This window comes from Pygoscelis adeliae, unplaced genomic scaffold, assembly GCF_000699105.1.
Source record: "Pygoscelis adeliae isolate BGI_AS28 unplaced genomic scaffold, ASM69910v1 Scaffold222, whole genome shotgun sequence".
NCBI classification, from domain to species: Eukaryota; Metazoa; Chordata; class Aves; order Sphenisciformes; family Spheniscidae; genus Pygoscelis; species Pygoscelis adeliae.
This window is the reverse complement of record NW_008824309.1, coordinates 3,334,706-3,349,705: the sequence shown is the minus strand read 5'-3', so window position 1 is coordinate 3,349,705 and position 15,000 is coordinate 3,334,706. Positions and strand designations below refer to the sequence as shown.

General features: G+C 40.6%; 1 protein-coding gene across 1 annotated transcript in view; it reads left to right on the top strand.

Annotated features, from left to right (window-relative positions):
• Window positions 1-15,000, top strand: part of GTDC1 (glycosyltransferase-like domain containing 1) — a 181,254-nt gene that overhangs the window by 148,001 nt on the left and 18,253 nt on the right. The gene's annotated exons all lie outside the window — the stretch shown is intronic.

The window sequence follows — 15,000 nt, the reverse complement described above, 5'->3', positions numbered from 1 at the left end:
CTCCATCCCCCCCGAATCCGAGCCTGTCGAGGATTACGGTGTGCAACCTCTGCCGACAGCAGATAAATAACTGACAGTATTTTAGCAGAGTTGCTAGGTTCTCCGCAGAGTAATTTGTTTTCTCCTTTCTCACCAAGTCTTTAATGTTTTGTTATAAACATCTATAGCAAGGCGCTGCTAATAGAAATGACTTATGGCCAAGGATCCGGATAAAAGACTGCGATGGGTTTCCGAGCTGCTTTCTTGCAAGGGCTATGCCAAGGAATGACTCTTCCCTTTGTGCACTTGGGCTTTGCTGGAAACAGAGAGCAAAATGGACAAAGTTCCCAGTCTTGATCAGAACTTTGTGCTGTCCCACAGGTTTTCATTGCAAGGTGATAAAATACTTATTTGATGAACCACGAATGTATTGAGATGGCATTGACCGGTGTGGCACAATCCTCCTCTCCCCCCTGAAACTAACCCACCAGCATTCATAGATGTACATTATTCCCTCTCACTGCCCCCCAACGAGGTCACAGACACTTGACAAATCTTGGTTTGCAGTAATTGGGGTACACCAGCGTGTTCCTCAGCTCTTTTTGCACGCGAGCGTGACAGTGGATGTGCAAAGCTACAAACCCGCTGCACCCCCAACCGTAGTCACGTCATCCAGGTGACGTGTACGTAATTTTAGTATAAGATTTGAGGCTCTTTACGTCGCTCTTTCATGGAGGAGACCTGCAGTGCTTCTTTTAACTCAAGGCATTCACCCAAGCCTTATGGTTTTTCTTTTTTCTCTGTGGGCGCTGTATCATCTCAGCAGTTAAAGACTTGATAAGAGAAAGTTGTTAGAAATCAGTTCTTCTTCCCCTGATTGTACGGGTGTGATAAAAGATCACACGGGGGATCTGTGAGAATTTACACACACATGCAAACAAATAGCTGCTATCAATTCATGTGGAAGATCAGATAAGCCCGTTATCTCGTGTCCGTACGTACCAGTGTGTGACAAGAGCGTGGGGAAGGACATGGGGCAGGAGATACAGGAGCGGGAGGAACGGCGGTGGAAATCACGATGAGGAAATTCAGAAGAAAAAAAGATCTAGATTGCAAAAGTATCTGAAGATTTCTGGTCTAAGGGAAAATGGTGTGTACAGAGATAGCGCTGTGCCCAGTTGCCTGTTTTTAATGTAGAGTATCACAAAGTCAAAGAGCTGAAGAAATGAATCCGTGGAGGAAAGCTTGTTTTGTCACACCGTTGCTGTACTAACATGTGGTTGCCCACCGTGTGGACCTGGTCCCCTTCACTCAGGAGCAGGTCCTTGGGAAGGGCTTGTCCCTGATAGCGCAGTCAGTGTTGTGCCTTCTGTGATGGGGCAGCTCTTCATTAGTGAGCTGAGCACAAGTCCTCTGCAAGCTGTGAGGGAGAGGAGCCTGGAAAGGCGTTTTTTTAATAGTAGCGCCTTGTTCCTCTTTATCTTGGCAGTGCAATACAGAATTTGTGTAGTTACTGTTTTGCCTTCGAATTCAGAATTCAAAACTATTTAATCTAGAGACATTTGAGAATACATTGGATCTATACCCAAGTCGTATTTTCCTCAGGCTGTTGAATATTTTGGACCAAAGTTTATCCCATCAAGATGCAGGTATGGAAAGACAGCAAAAGACGACGAAAGACTAGATGCTCCACCTAGAAATCACCTTTGAGTACCCATAAATGCTGTTAGCCTCAACAGGCATCGTCAACATTGTAAACAGCCTGGAGAGAGCATGTAGAAGAAAGGGCCGTGGTCCTACTCCTCCCCGCCGGGTGGCCACTTGTGCAATGTCATATAAAGAGGGCAGAGGTTGTGTGTTGTTTCAGGGAAATCATAGCTGACTGGGTCTGTTCTGCCCCTTTGCACAGGAAAGCAGTGGAGAATTTGGCTCTAGATGCGTGCTGAATGGGGAGCGAGTTCCTGGAGGGAAACCTCATCTTTGAAAAGCAAAGATGATTCTGGCGAATTTAATCCAAAAAGGTGAATGTGGTGGATAGATAAGACAGACTGAAAACAAAGGCTTAAAATGCAAGTGTTAATACAGCCTTAACTAAAAGGTACCAGATAGGATAAAAAGCCCACAGGATGATGTAAAATAACAATTTCAAAATGGAAACTTTTTAGCAGTGTCTAAGAAAAGCTATCTAATAATCCCAAAGAAAACGGTATTCACCAGGGCTGCAATACAGATGACACGCGGTGAACGAGCCAGTGCCATGGAAGTGTATGTAGAGACATCTGATTAAGTAGAAGCTGACACCCTCACTCCCTGAACACCTAAAGCAAAACCAAAAATAGTCTAACGTCACTTTCATGCAAGCTAGAGTTCAGTTTGAGAGCAGATACCAGGTTTTTATAAATAGCAAATAAGAAAGTTAATGAAATACCCCAAGAAGTTCAGTTTTAAATGTTAACTGAAAGGGAGTTTGGAAGTATCCATTCTTCTTCCATTGCTCATTCCTTGGTGAAATCTCACCTTGACCCTTCTTCCCATGGGCGGAGATTTGGGGTATTGACCCCTTTCACTGGAAGATCCACTGTTCCTTGATCACTGTTTTTAAGAGCTTGCAGAAAAGTTCAGCATATAATGAAGACTACTTCTGCTGTAGTGGACATCTCGGCATCATTCTTTCCATTTTTCCTATAGCATGTTTTCTTGAAGGTCTATAAGAAGTTGATAGTCCAGAGGAGAAAGCGTCTCTAATTTTGATAACAGAAAAAAAGATGCTTTGTATTACCTCTATATTCTTCATCTAAAAAGCCAGATATAATTTTGAGGAGCAGTTTGTTGTGTTTATAGTACGAGCAGAGCCCCATAGTAAGTATTCCAAAAGCAGTAATTGGCCTTAGGAACCTCTCTTCAGTTCCCTTCCTGCCTGATCTCTGGTTGACATGTGGATAACTAGAGATTCGGAAGAACTGTCCTGTAGTCATAAACTAAATGTGAACCTAACCGTTTTGAAAATTTTAAGGTAAACACTTCATCCCATGGTAGAACGGCAGGAATTAAGTGAGGGCTGCGAGGCTCTGAGAGACCTCAGCAGCGCATCATCCCTGACAAAGAGTACCAAGATCTTCCTTCCCAAACCTTACGGAACACAAAAATATGTGTACTACCTGCACTTGTATACGCCTTGCCTTTCTACAAAACCTTGCATCTGTTATTCTAAAACAGGAGTATTGAGGATCCGATCTCAGAGGTGGAGAAACTGAGGCAGTAAGTGAGTTACCAGCTTTTGCAGCACAGCTCACAAATCACGCCTGCCTTTGGAGGTGCGTTTGTGTTGCCCCAGCCTTCCTCTTGCTTTTCCCATGCAAGGACCAGGTAACTGCCTCCATGGGAGAGGGAGGAGCAATGGCATCTACCTCTAAATCAGGTGCTTAAATTTTCCTTAGCGGGTAAATCTGATGAGCTGAAAATGGGGTATTTTTTAGCTTTCCTAAAGATTGCACGTCTGCCAATCGTATCGGAAGATTCACAGAGGGTAGTGAAGGTGTTTGGGTTTGAGTGGTATTTTTTTCTCCTATGGTTTCAATTGCCTGGGCTCCTGATTAATAGTTGAAGCAGTTTGCTCAGTTGGCATCAGCAGTGTACTAAAGGAGAGGGGAACTATCTCAGAAATACAAAGACCGAAAATATTTTGTGATCTGTTCTCACTCAGACGTATACTTCAAATTGCATTCCCTCAGTTGAGGGAAATAATTTCAGTTACCCTGGTCACAGTAGAAAGCAGTCCTCTTTTTGAATGCCTTTTTTCATTAATGTAGATATGTTTCTGAGATGAGAAACGATGTTTCGTCTAATTACGGTTACATGTAGTTAATTTTCTTTTTTAAAAGCTCGGTGTGAAAGGCAGTTTCCTTTAAAAGGGGGGGGGGGGGAAGGAGGAAAAAGTGATACAGCTGATGTTCCTGTTGCCTTAGCAACAGATTTATTTATTAGGGTCTGAAATAACATGAGTTAATATACCACATACCTGCTGATCGGCAAACTCTCCTATTTCAGCTCCAGTTGACAATTAAGTCCTGGACAGCTACAGCCAGGGGTTAATGTTACTCATTAGGAGAACTAGGTCATTACTGGGAAATCAAGGCACTTAAGGCAGCATGGATAAAATACAAAATTCACTATCTCAAGGAGTGAGGGGTTTTATGTTAATTAACCTTATTTTCTTTTCATTAAAAAAAATCTTTCATATATGCATATGACAGTGGATCAATTAATTGGGGGGGAAAAAAAGAAGTAAGCTGTAGTTTACTTTCCTCTCCTAGTTGTCTTGATTTCCTTTGGAAGGGTTTCATTATTTTATGGAAAATTCTTATGTCTATATGATGAGTAAAAAGGGTATTAAAATTAAGAAGGGAATCATCATGGAAATCAGCTTTACCACAAGGGAATGAGCAAATAAAGGCCTTGGAAATGAAAATAAATAAGCTTTGCTAATACCTCACCTAAGGAGCAGAATATAAGCCCATCAGAGCTTGGAGATATTTAGAGGTACTTCTTTGCTTCTTTATTAAGCAGTTACATGGTTATTTGACCTTCAGAAACCGAAACTTTAGAGAACTAATTCAAGTTGTTGGTAAAGATTCTATTTACAGAAAGCTGATCGGTGCTGTAGCCGACAGTAACTCCTGTAGTTAGTAATTGGCTTCTGACTTCCAGGAAAATTAAATGTATTCTCTGAAAGTTTTATTAAGATATCTGAGTGGGAGTTTTAACTTGATAAGTCATAAGTGATTTAATAAAGCTCTCCTGAAAGCCTTTATTTACTAACTTTCAGCAGACTTCATTCTGATACTGGAGAACTTAGTAGGCTGAAAAAGAATTGTATTAAAATAAAACTTACTTTTTTACTCACTGCTTCCCCAAATACACTTAGTTCTTTCAATTCTACTAAGCACTCTATTTTCTATATTTAAGCTCTGTGGCCCAATTCTGTTTCTCATTGCGTTTAGAGCAATTTGGTGTAAACCCTTTTTCCACTGCTGTAAAGTCAAAGTTGAAGCAGCGTCTTACCTGGGGTGCAAGTAGTAAACCATTGTATCAGATTGTAAGAGCACTGTCACCTGTAACAATAGCAAAATCCAAGCCCCATGAGTGGTTTTCTGCTCCATGGGATGGTTTTGCACTCTGATGTACCTGTTTTCTTAAATAAAAGAAAAAAGTTAAATACCATAAAGATTCTGCTTAAAATATCACATGCAGAAACCTTCCTTCTTCACTCCCTCTGTGCTTTCCAGATGCTCGTAAGGCAGCCACTTTAGTGGTGTCCTCTGAAGCCTGTGACAATAAATGTTTCAGCCATGGTTGAAAACCTGAGTTTGTGTTAATGTAAGACTACAGCTGCATCACCTGGACATTTGAAGATTATTTAACTTTGGAATAGAAGTGTCAGTTTGCCATAAAAGTAAGCTTGGCTCTCCCTTTTTCCATGATGGGACACTCATTTTATGGTGTCTTTCTTCTCTGGCACAACTGCAAAACCCAAGTCTTTGAGCAGAAACGCACGTGAACCGGTGGGACTAAGGAGTCCTCTCAAGGCTCTGAAGGAAGGGGGCTTACACTCTTCCACCTATTGCCATCAAAACAATCCTTTTCTGCTCCATTCACCCAAGCTGGTCTTGGTCTTTCTCTTTCAAACCTCTTCCTTTTCTCTTTGCTATGCTCAGTTCCTCGGGCATCTCCTCCCATATAGTCTCCTTGTGCAGCAAATTTGCATCTCATTTTTTTCTCCAGTTTCTCAGCCTTTCTCTGCCTCCATCGTTTCGGTCACCCTCCCAGTCTGTGCAAGGGACCTTGTACAACACATTGGTTCCTGTTTTCTCCTAAGCCCCATTGTCCAACCTGACTGTGTTGTCCTCTTGGTCTCTTATACTGGTGTCCTTATTCAGCTTACCACATTTTTTTTCCATATGAACTGGCCTTGTGTTGTATATTTTCCCCATCTCTCTACTTCTTCACTCAGTTCACTACTTCTTTGCCATGCTATTCTTGCATAACTGGTCATCTTGATCAGATCTTATTTGTCCCCTTTGCTTTATTCTGGTCCACATCTGAGACCTTTAGTCAAACTGGAAAAGCACACATTACCATTACCACCAAATCTTCCATTTTCTTGTTGTTCCTTATTTTCAATGCATATAAACCAGTTCTTTATTCTGCAAAGGCCAGTAATTTTATTCTGAAACCAATAGAGGAATCCTTGAAAGTGAAGGCAAGTTCTGTGTTTTCAGTTCAGATGTTAGATCCTGCTTGGGTTTTAGCAGCCTGACCTGCGACAGTAGGACTGTCTTGCTCAGCTTTAGCCTAAGGTGTGCCCAAGACACATGGACCCTTCAGTGACCAGGCACAGAAAGAAATTTTTCAAAAGCTTGGCTACATTTTTAGGAGTACTTCCAACACACGCAAAAAAAACCATTTCTTTGACTCAAAATCAAACGCATCCAAATATTCAGTTCTTACTCTAAAACAAAAAGAGGTTCAAGTACTTAAAACAGAGGCTTATTTGAAATTTAATATATGCAAGGTATGGTTGGCAGTTTTACTGGGTAGTGTTGGGTTCTTTTAAATCTTGTTCTGTGGATGTTCTGGAAGACTTTTTCTAGAAAATTATAGTTCAACAAGTGATGGGAAACATCACAAACAAGGACAGAAAAGGTTTTGTAATAAGAAGTCCCAGGCAAACTTAGCAGACGGTGCCAGCAGCCCCCTTTGTAATTCACAGCACCCCTGACCAAAGTATGCGAATACCCTCCAAGAGGGTATTTGTCCAAGAGACAAAAATCAAATATTTTCTAAGCAAATGATCTAATATTCTTCCTTATTTTCACCAGTAATAGGGGGGTTATGTTTCTTCCTTCAAAGCTCCTTTTAATTAGTTTTCTCCTCTTACCACCCTGCAACTGTTTGACTCTCTTCTCCCTTTCCTTTCTTTTCCTCCCCTGCTTTCCTTTTCTCCGTGTTTTCACCCTTTTTTCCTTCCCTTTGTCCTCTAATCTCTGCTTTTCCTCAGTTGTGTCTGTGCAAAAACTGACTCAATGAAGTGAGTTGATTCCTCATTCTGAAAGCGGTGAGATTTGTAGTTACTTTAATCTTGTTGAATAATGAGTTTCAAGCCTTGGTCATGGTGCCAAGAAAGTTCCTGCTTAGGAGCTTCATCCTTGGAGATGACAGCTTCACAAATCCAAAAAGATGAGTTATGTTAGGTACCTGAGCTAATTCCTCTCGGGGTATTACTCCGTAAGGACCAGGACTTATTTTTTGACCCAGGCAGTGTATCTGGTGGAGTATTAAGTAGTTGTGGTTTGGTGATGTGAGTCCACCGTGGCGATCACAGAGGGTCTTGTATGGTGGGATTGCCATTCCCAGGCAAATGTGTAGCAGTGTAGTTTTTATGTAGTAACTTACATTTGATTCTTCTTCTGTTCTTCCAAGGAACCACCTGAGCAGATTTTTAGCCACTTCTATCACATTCGTACCCATCTATTATTACCATGACAAAACTTTTTTATAGTGTGTTGAATTACAATAGGACATATTGTGTATGGTTATCAGGGCTGTCAGGGTCACTCAGATTATTTTATCTTGCCTACCATGACTCCCGACAACAGGAAACCAATTGTTATGTTACCTTTGGAACACAAAAGGAAGTTAATTTTAATTTTTTTTTTTTTTTTTAAGAAACTATCTGGGGGTAGGCCATAGCAGTTATTGGGTTGTGTGGCAAATTTGAGTAAAATGGTTTCTATCTGAATCCTATACTTGTGAAAAGCTAGGTTCTCTAAGTGGGAGTAAAAGAAATGAAAAGGCATCTGAATGAAAGTGCATTGATTTTTACACCAAGGTAACTGAGACCAAATGCTGGTCTTTCTCTTCGAAGGTTAATCTCTCTTTAGGAAATAAGCAGGAGGCTCAATGACTGATGCTGATCCTGAGGTTTCTTTGGTTAGAGAATGCGCAATATTTTATTTTGATTTTTTTTCTTCATGAATTGTGAGGGGAGAAGAAGAAGAATCTAAACAATAAACTCCCAAGGTTCTTTTTTTTATGAATCTCTCCTAGATAACACAAGATAGGAGAAAATGCTTTTCCAGCGTAAAGCAAAGTGCATTTTTCTCAGGCCAGCAACTTGAAAAAATCAGAAGGTAAAATACACACTCCTCACTGTAAATACGTCACAGGCTAGAATAGAAAATAAAACGCTGTATTTGCTGGTGCTGTTTGGCTGCTTTTTGCCTCTCTGGTGCCATTTTTTTAATTCCTTGGCTTGCAGAGGTGTTTTGCAAGCACAGGGAAGGGTCGGGACCTTTTTTGCTTGTAGGACCTCCAAATCGCTAGCTAAAATTTATTCCGTAGTGTCCTTTTTTTCAGTGACATTTATGCAAAAACATTTCTTTCTACTTGACTCCATTTTCTGTTAACTGAGGGGGTATTAGATACTGTGGTAACTTTTGATGCTGATGATGCCAGACAATGTTTAGAGGCACAATTACAGCAAAGACATTTTGTGAGCATATCAGCTGAAGAAGAAAACTCATTGGACTTAACTACATATTTACAGTCTACCTCTACCTCATATTGTAAATGTAAAAGGACGGAAAAATACTGTGATAAATTGAATAAATGGAAAGCAATTAACTTTTCCTTCATGTTTGCATTTTCATAGTTACTTCTTTTTCCCCTGTTTCTCTTCTAATAGCTCTTTCCCGGCAGTAATATTTCCTCTTTTGCAGTTATCATGAGCATTGTTACCAGAAATTTGGTATTAGAATTTTTATTTTTTGTCCCTTTTTTTTCCCCAATCTTAACTTAGAAAATGTATATTAAAGTCATTTGATTTAGGAAAAGTCCTCTGTCCTCCGTGAAAATAATTACTAGAATGTATTTCATTTGGTATATTGAATAGGCTTGTAACATGAGTCCTCTTACTTTAAGAATATTATTATCCTACTAAAGCATTTACTGACTCCGATCCTCACCACATTTCTGTAAATGAAAACTCCTGTAAGACCATATCTTACAGATGGGGAAACCTGGGCAGAGCTGTCTCGTGGGAAATCAGTGTCAGGAAAAGACCAGAACTCTGCAAATCGCTGTTTTGAAGGCCAGGCTTGGTTTTTTCGTAACCACACTGCTGCTTTCTAACATTATTAGATTATAATGAACCTATATTCAAATTTTGCTGAGCTCAAGATTTAACGTAAAATATCAAAGTAAAATAATCAATATGGAAAACACAGTGAAAAAAATCACGGATATTGTTCTTTAGGTTAGGTTTGACGTGAAATGGAGCTCCGTTTCTAGCTCAGCGGAGTGTGCGTGCAAGGACTGCACCATTTACTGATGTGCTGCCGTTCGCTTCTTGAGAATGCCCTGGACAGATACAGGGTCAGCAGGAGGCTGATGTCATATGAGTCCCCTTATCAGCCTGTGGCATCCTTCATCACCCTCCCCAAGTCTGTACCGTATCAGTCAAAACAGTAAAGAACCTCAAGTTCCTGCCGTTATCACCCAAACGGAGAACGTTACTGGGATAAAGGCACCTTCCAGCTCCTGGCTCTGGGTGTGATAATAAAGGTGCAGCGCTCGCCTGGCGGCCCTCTCTCAGCAGCAGTGACTGCCCATGCTTTTCTTCACCTTCATTCTTTCAAAAATGGTAACTTTTACAAGGGATCCTGCAGATTTTCTACCTTTTCCTCCGTGGTGCTTTTGTTCTCCATCCTCACTGCACTCTGCTTCCCTGCCAACGCCGCTGCGTGCCTTTGCTCTCTTTATTCTCTTCCTCTTCAGCTCTCCTCCTTTAATTACCACGCAGTTTTATTTTTGCTTCCTAATTTATGTCTTTACTGGTTTTTTCCGGAACTTTTCTCTACCACTGATAGCACTCTCAAATGTTCTCTGCAGCTTCTCTCTATCTCCGAGTCTGATTTTTCTGTATTCTTTCATTTTTCCCAAGCCTATGCCTTTTCCTTTTTCTCTTCTATTTACCCTATATTCATCTTTTCCCCCCCCGGGTTTGAATATGCCATCGTTTTTTAGTTGAATATTTGTATTTTTTAATTATTTTTTTTCTCTTCTTGTGGCTCTCTTCCCCTTTACGTTGCCCATCTCGTCTGCCCTGTTTGCTGCCAGACTTGCTCCTCACTCTTTCACTTTCCCAAAGCTAAAGGACCACTGTCGCCCACTTCAAGGTCTTCTTCTTAGAAACTTCATTTCCTTCACTTTTAATTATTGATTCGGTGCTCACGGACTTCCCCAGCCCCGTCCCTGCCCCTCACGCCTTCGCTGGCTGATGTCCCCTGTCCCTTTCTCTTCTCCCTGGGTGTCCCTCGGCTCGCCGGTCTTCTGTCTCCACGACAGCTGCCCAGCTTCATAAATAATGAGTGATACTTCAGTGGCCTATTTTGCCAGCCATTTTCTAGCCATAATTGCAGGTGGGCAGAAATCTGTCTTTTAGCTCTTGCTACATATCCTAAAAAATAAAAAATAAAAAATTTAAAAAATTAAAATGCTGCTTGAACTTCTAAAGATTTTGTACCTGTTTTAGCATTGCCATTTCCCACCTTTGCCCATCTGACATTCAGGTGATTTTACGAAATGGAGAGGCAGAAGGAGATGCACCCAGTTTGGATTGCTTGGATTTAAGGCACCGTAAAAAGTGAAATATTACTGCGTGCCCTCACAAGTTGGGACTTTCTACCACTGAAAATCTCCCATGCTAAATGTCCTAAGAAGATTAAGATCAACCCTTTTAATACTGCTTTTAGCTGAGCTTATTTGTAACCCTTTCAGAATATGTAGCACCTTGAGAGATGGCACGACAGGGCTGTTGTTATCACAAGCATTATGTACCCTTTACACAGTATTTTCTCAAATATTAAGACTTTCTCACCTGGCTTAGCACTTTTATGTTACTGATTAACTTGCATAAACCATAGTTTATAATTTTATTTTTTTTTAAGAGACTGCATTAATTCTGCCCCTTTGAGCAAGTCCTGTCTCTTTTCCACAACTCTTCTACTTTCTAATTGCATAGCTATATGTGTCTTCCTCCAAAGCCGAAATAACTGCGATTATCACCACGTATGATAAGTTTACGTATACTTAAAAAATTAAATTAAGTCACAGAAGACCATATGGGTCTCTTACTGAATTTCACTCAAATTCGAGAGATGAATATGCACTGAATAATGCAAAGGGCCAAATTCTGCTATTTCTTTTATTTTTTTTTAAATGTGTTTTCCATCACTGGTCAGGGATATGGGTATCCTGCAGCCCCAGAGAATGACTCCAGTTTAGCTGGTCTCCATGCACTCTCCTTCCAGTTCCAGCAATGGGTAAGGCTCGTGGGCTCAGGCCGAATTCACAAACCCCCTGAATAGCAGAACTGTTGCCATTGATCGTACAGAGGAGCATCATCGTGGTGCTATGAAGTTGCTTTTTTTGATCATTTTAGCCTGAAAAGAGGGATGTCAAGTCATCAATTAATCCTGACAGCATCCTTCTGTGGTGAAAAAATAATACTGTCACACCCATTTCATAAACAGAAAATCTAAGGCAGAGATAATGGAGGCTCAATAGCGGCGCTGCTGATACCACCACCCTCCCATTCCCCACTTCAAGGACGGTCTTGAAAGTTTTATTTCAGATTGCAAAGGGAAGTCGCTAAATCAGGCTGAAGCCTGGGCCGCGTTCCCGTACCCAGACCACTAAACCTCAGCCAGTTCTTAAGAGAGACTTCAAATGTCTCTCTTAAAACGTGTTTTAGACTCAAAAATAAAAAAATCCTGGGTAAAAAAATTTAGCGTGCAGTATCTAAACGTGGAGATTGAATGTCTCCAACGGCAGCGCTCTCGAGTCCGAGTATAGGTATGGTGCCTATGTCCAATTTGTGGCATTTACAGCTGGAGTTCGGTCATTCTGATGTTTTCATGTTCTTACGATGAAATTTAGAGCATCTTCATACCATGCCCAGTTCTTATTTTTCCTTTACCAGATGCATAACAAATCTAGTAAAAATACAAGAGCATTTCAAATACCTCAACTAAACAACAAAGCCAGACCCTGGAATCACATTAGCTTGATTTTTCCCCAAACATAATATCTTAAAAGAAAAGTTTGCATTTTAATATCAGGCTTTTATACAGTTTTGCAGTTCTTCTTAAGGAAATGGGGTATATATAATTAATACTGTTTAATAAAGCTCAAAAATGCAACAGATGCAGCCAAAAGTGCACGTCATTTTGAGCAGATCTTTACAGAACAGACATTCCATATTGTGTTCATCTTTTTCCATGATCACTGCTATGGCAATCTGGTGTGTTTAGCAGTTGTTGCTGAGTAAGGCAGACTGGATTGTATATGATTTTCTCCATGTCAGCCAAGAAACAGAGCTCTTTTCTTTTTGATGCAATAAAGAGGTGGTCTTGTACTATTTATTGTTTTCTACCAGGAGCAGCTATACCTTTACTAACTTGCAAGAATAATAATACATTGCAATCTGTAGGTGCACGTGCTAGAAGCTCTCCGTAGGTCTTAACTGAAAATAAAATGGTTGTGGTGTGGAAAAGTCACAGGAACTGATAAATTGAATAAGATGACCTCCCAAATAGAAAAGCTACAAGCGTCACAAAACGTGTCGTTAAAATCTGTGAGTATCCCATAAAAGCAAAATATTTTAAAAGGGGATATGGAAGGAGGATCACCTACAGCAGAAAACCCATAAGAGAGGCTCCAGTGCAGAGGAAACGTTTCCCCTTTCAGCATTCCTTCTGGGTGCCAAATTTTCCTTCTGTTCTTCCCCACCTATTAAACAAAGCTGCAACTTCCAATTCCTATCAGTTTTCCTAAATATGTGCAGCTTATGTGGCTTCGACGAGCTGTAAGGCTCCGTATTCTCCTGCCAGCTCCTTGACAATGTGGCTCCAACAGCATCCTCCACTTTTGGCTGCCTCTGGGACCCCTGGTCTCTTCTGGAAGGGGAGAGGGAAAGCATATCCTTTGCTGGAAGGACTTTTTGTGACTGCGAAGCCGATAGCGCGGCTGTGAAGAGCTTGGAAAGATCCCTGGAAGCGTCGCGGCTCTGTCTGTCGAGGCTGCCTGCTCTGTGTAACGGGGATGTTTCGGTCCACCTCGGGATGAGCTGTGCGTAGCTCAGCATCAGATACGGGGTGGGCCTCCCGGGGATCGCCTATAAAGCGCCCACAAAAGCCTGCCTAGGGGAAACTGAGGCTAGCGGGAAACATGATAATGAATGACACTGACTCCCGGCGCCAAAGGTATTTTCCTTGCAAACTTGCTCGTTTCCGATAGAGATGCTCCCTTCCAGCCAAGTCTGAATCCTCCATTGTAATCCCATTTTGGCTCTTTCAGCTGGGCATTTGGAGGGAACTAAAATACTGGGAACGTGTTTCTGCACGTAATTTACCTCGCAGAAACAGGTGACTATTTTAAGCGAGAGGATGCGAGCGAACTGGTAGGCAGTTCTGGGATCTTTGCAACTGGAAGAAATTCTCTCTCCGAGCCAGTGCTCGTATCCACTTCGGTTACTAGAGCCACCGTGAAAACTCCTGGTTCGCAGATGTGAAACAAATTACGACGCTTATGCAGTTGCATTCCTCCTTATTTTTGGGAACAAAACAAATCTGGGAGATGGAGGACTTCTTAAAGTAATTATTGTCTGGCTTTATTTTAAGAAAATGCAACTAATTCTGAAAACTCCACAATTCCTGAAGATTTCTCAGCCTAGGGTAGTCACATTAATTATAAGATTAATTTGTTTTAATTCCCTAAACCAAAAATATTGACTGAATGAGAAATTAACACATGTAGAGCTGCAGATGTCATTTGGCTTCAGATTTCCTGAATGATATAATTATTAATCTTTCATATAGCAGTGTGACAAACCTACAGATTCATTCTACAAAATTAGTCTGTGAAGAAAGACACCAGGACAGCTGAGCTATAGATTTTCCCTTAATACAGGAAGGAAAACAGTGGAATTTTCTAAATAATAAATAAAACCAAAATATTTTAAAGACATATGGTGCACATCTGTCTGAAATACAATAATTTAAAGCAGAGTAATTAAATGCAAGATGTAATATTCACCTTAGAGTGGGGGAATTATCTCATTTTAGTTCTAATATAACTTATCGAATTTGGGAAATTTAGGTCATCTGTGGTATCTTTCGAACCCTTCATTCTGTGCGAGTAAAGAAGATTGATTAGCAAATTGGCTTTTTATTTTCTTTTTACAGAACCAACGTTGTGTTTCAAGGCATTGAGTGTCATACCCATACAAACCTTTAATATTATCTTCAGCTGAAACTATAAATAAATACAGGTTTCTTATTTTCTGATTTAACTTCCAGTTAACTCCTTAAAAGTCTAAAGGCAGCAAATGCCTTGTGTTAGTTTATTCCTTTCTTCCTTACCTAAAGCACTGAATGGACCAGAAGCTTTTCACGAGTACAGCGTGGATTCATAAAATTCCAGTTTGGGAAATCCTATGGGTTTAGCAAAAGTTTTTGATTAACCTATTCCTCCTGAGAAAGGGGGTAAACTGTAATGGAGATTGTATACACGGTTTTTGAGAGGCAAAAAAAAAAAGTGTTTTTTCCTACCCTACCCTTTTTTTGACATGATTTTGCCTTCAGCTAGGTGAGATATTACTCAGTCCTTCTCACTTTCGGAGTTGGTAATTTGAAGAGTAAAGGCATCATTTGAAGACAGGGAAGAGAGATAAGGATCTGATGAAACTGAGTTTTGATCCCGAGTGCTGGGTTGAGGAAAACGTTCAACCATGTGGCGTAAGCAAAGAGGGGAATTATGCCGAAGACATTTAGTCCCCAAAAGTACCATTTAAGAGAAATACTGTTCTGATAAACAAAAAAACCCCACAATTCCACAAGTAAACGTAAGTGATGCTGAGATAAGTTCTGTTTGTTTCAAGGGAACATGACAAAGATCCTGAAA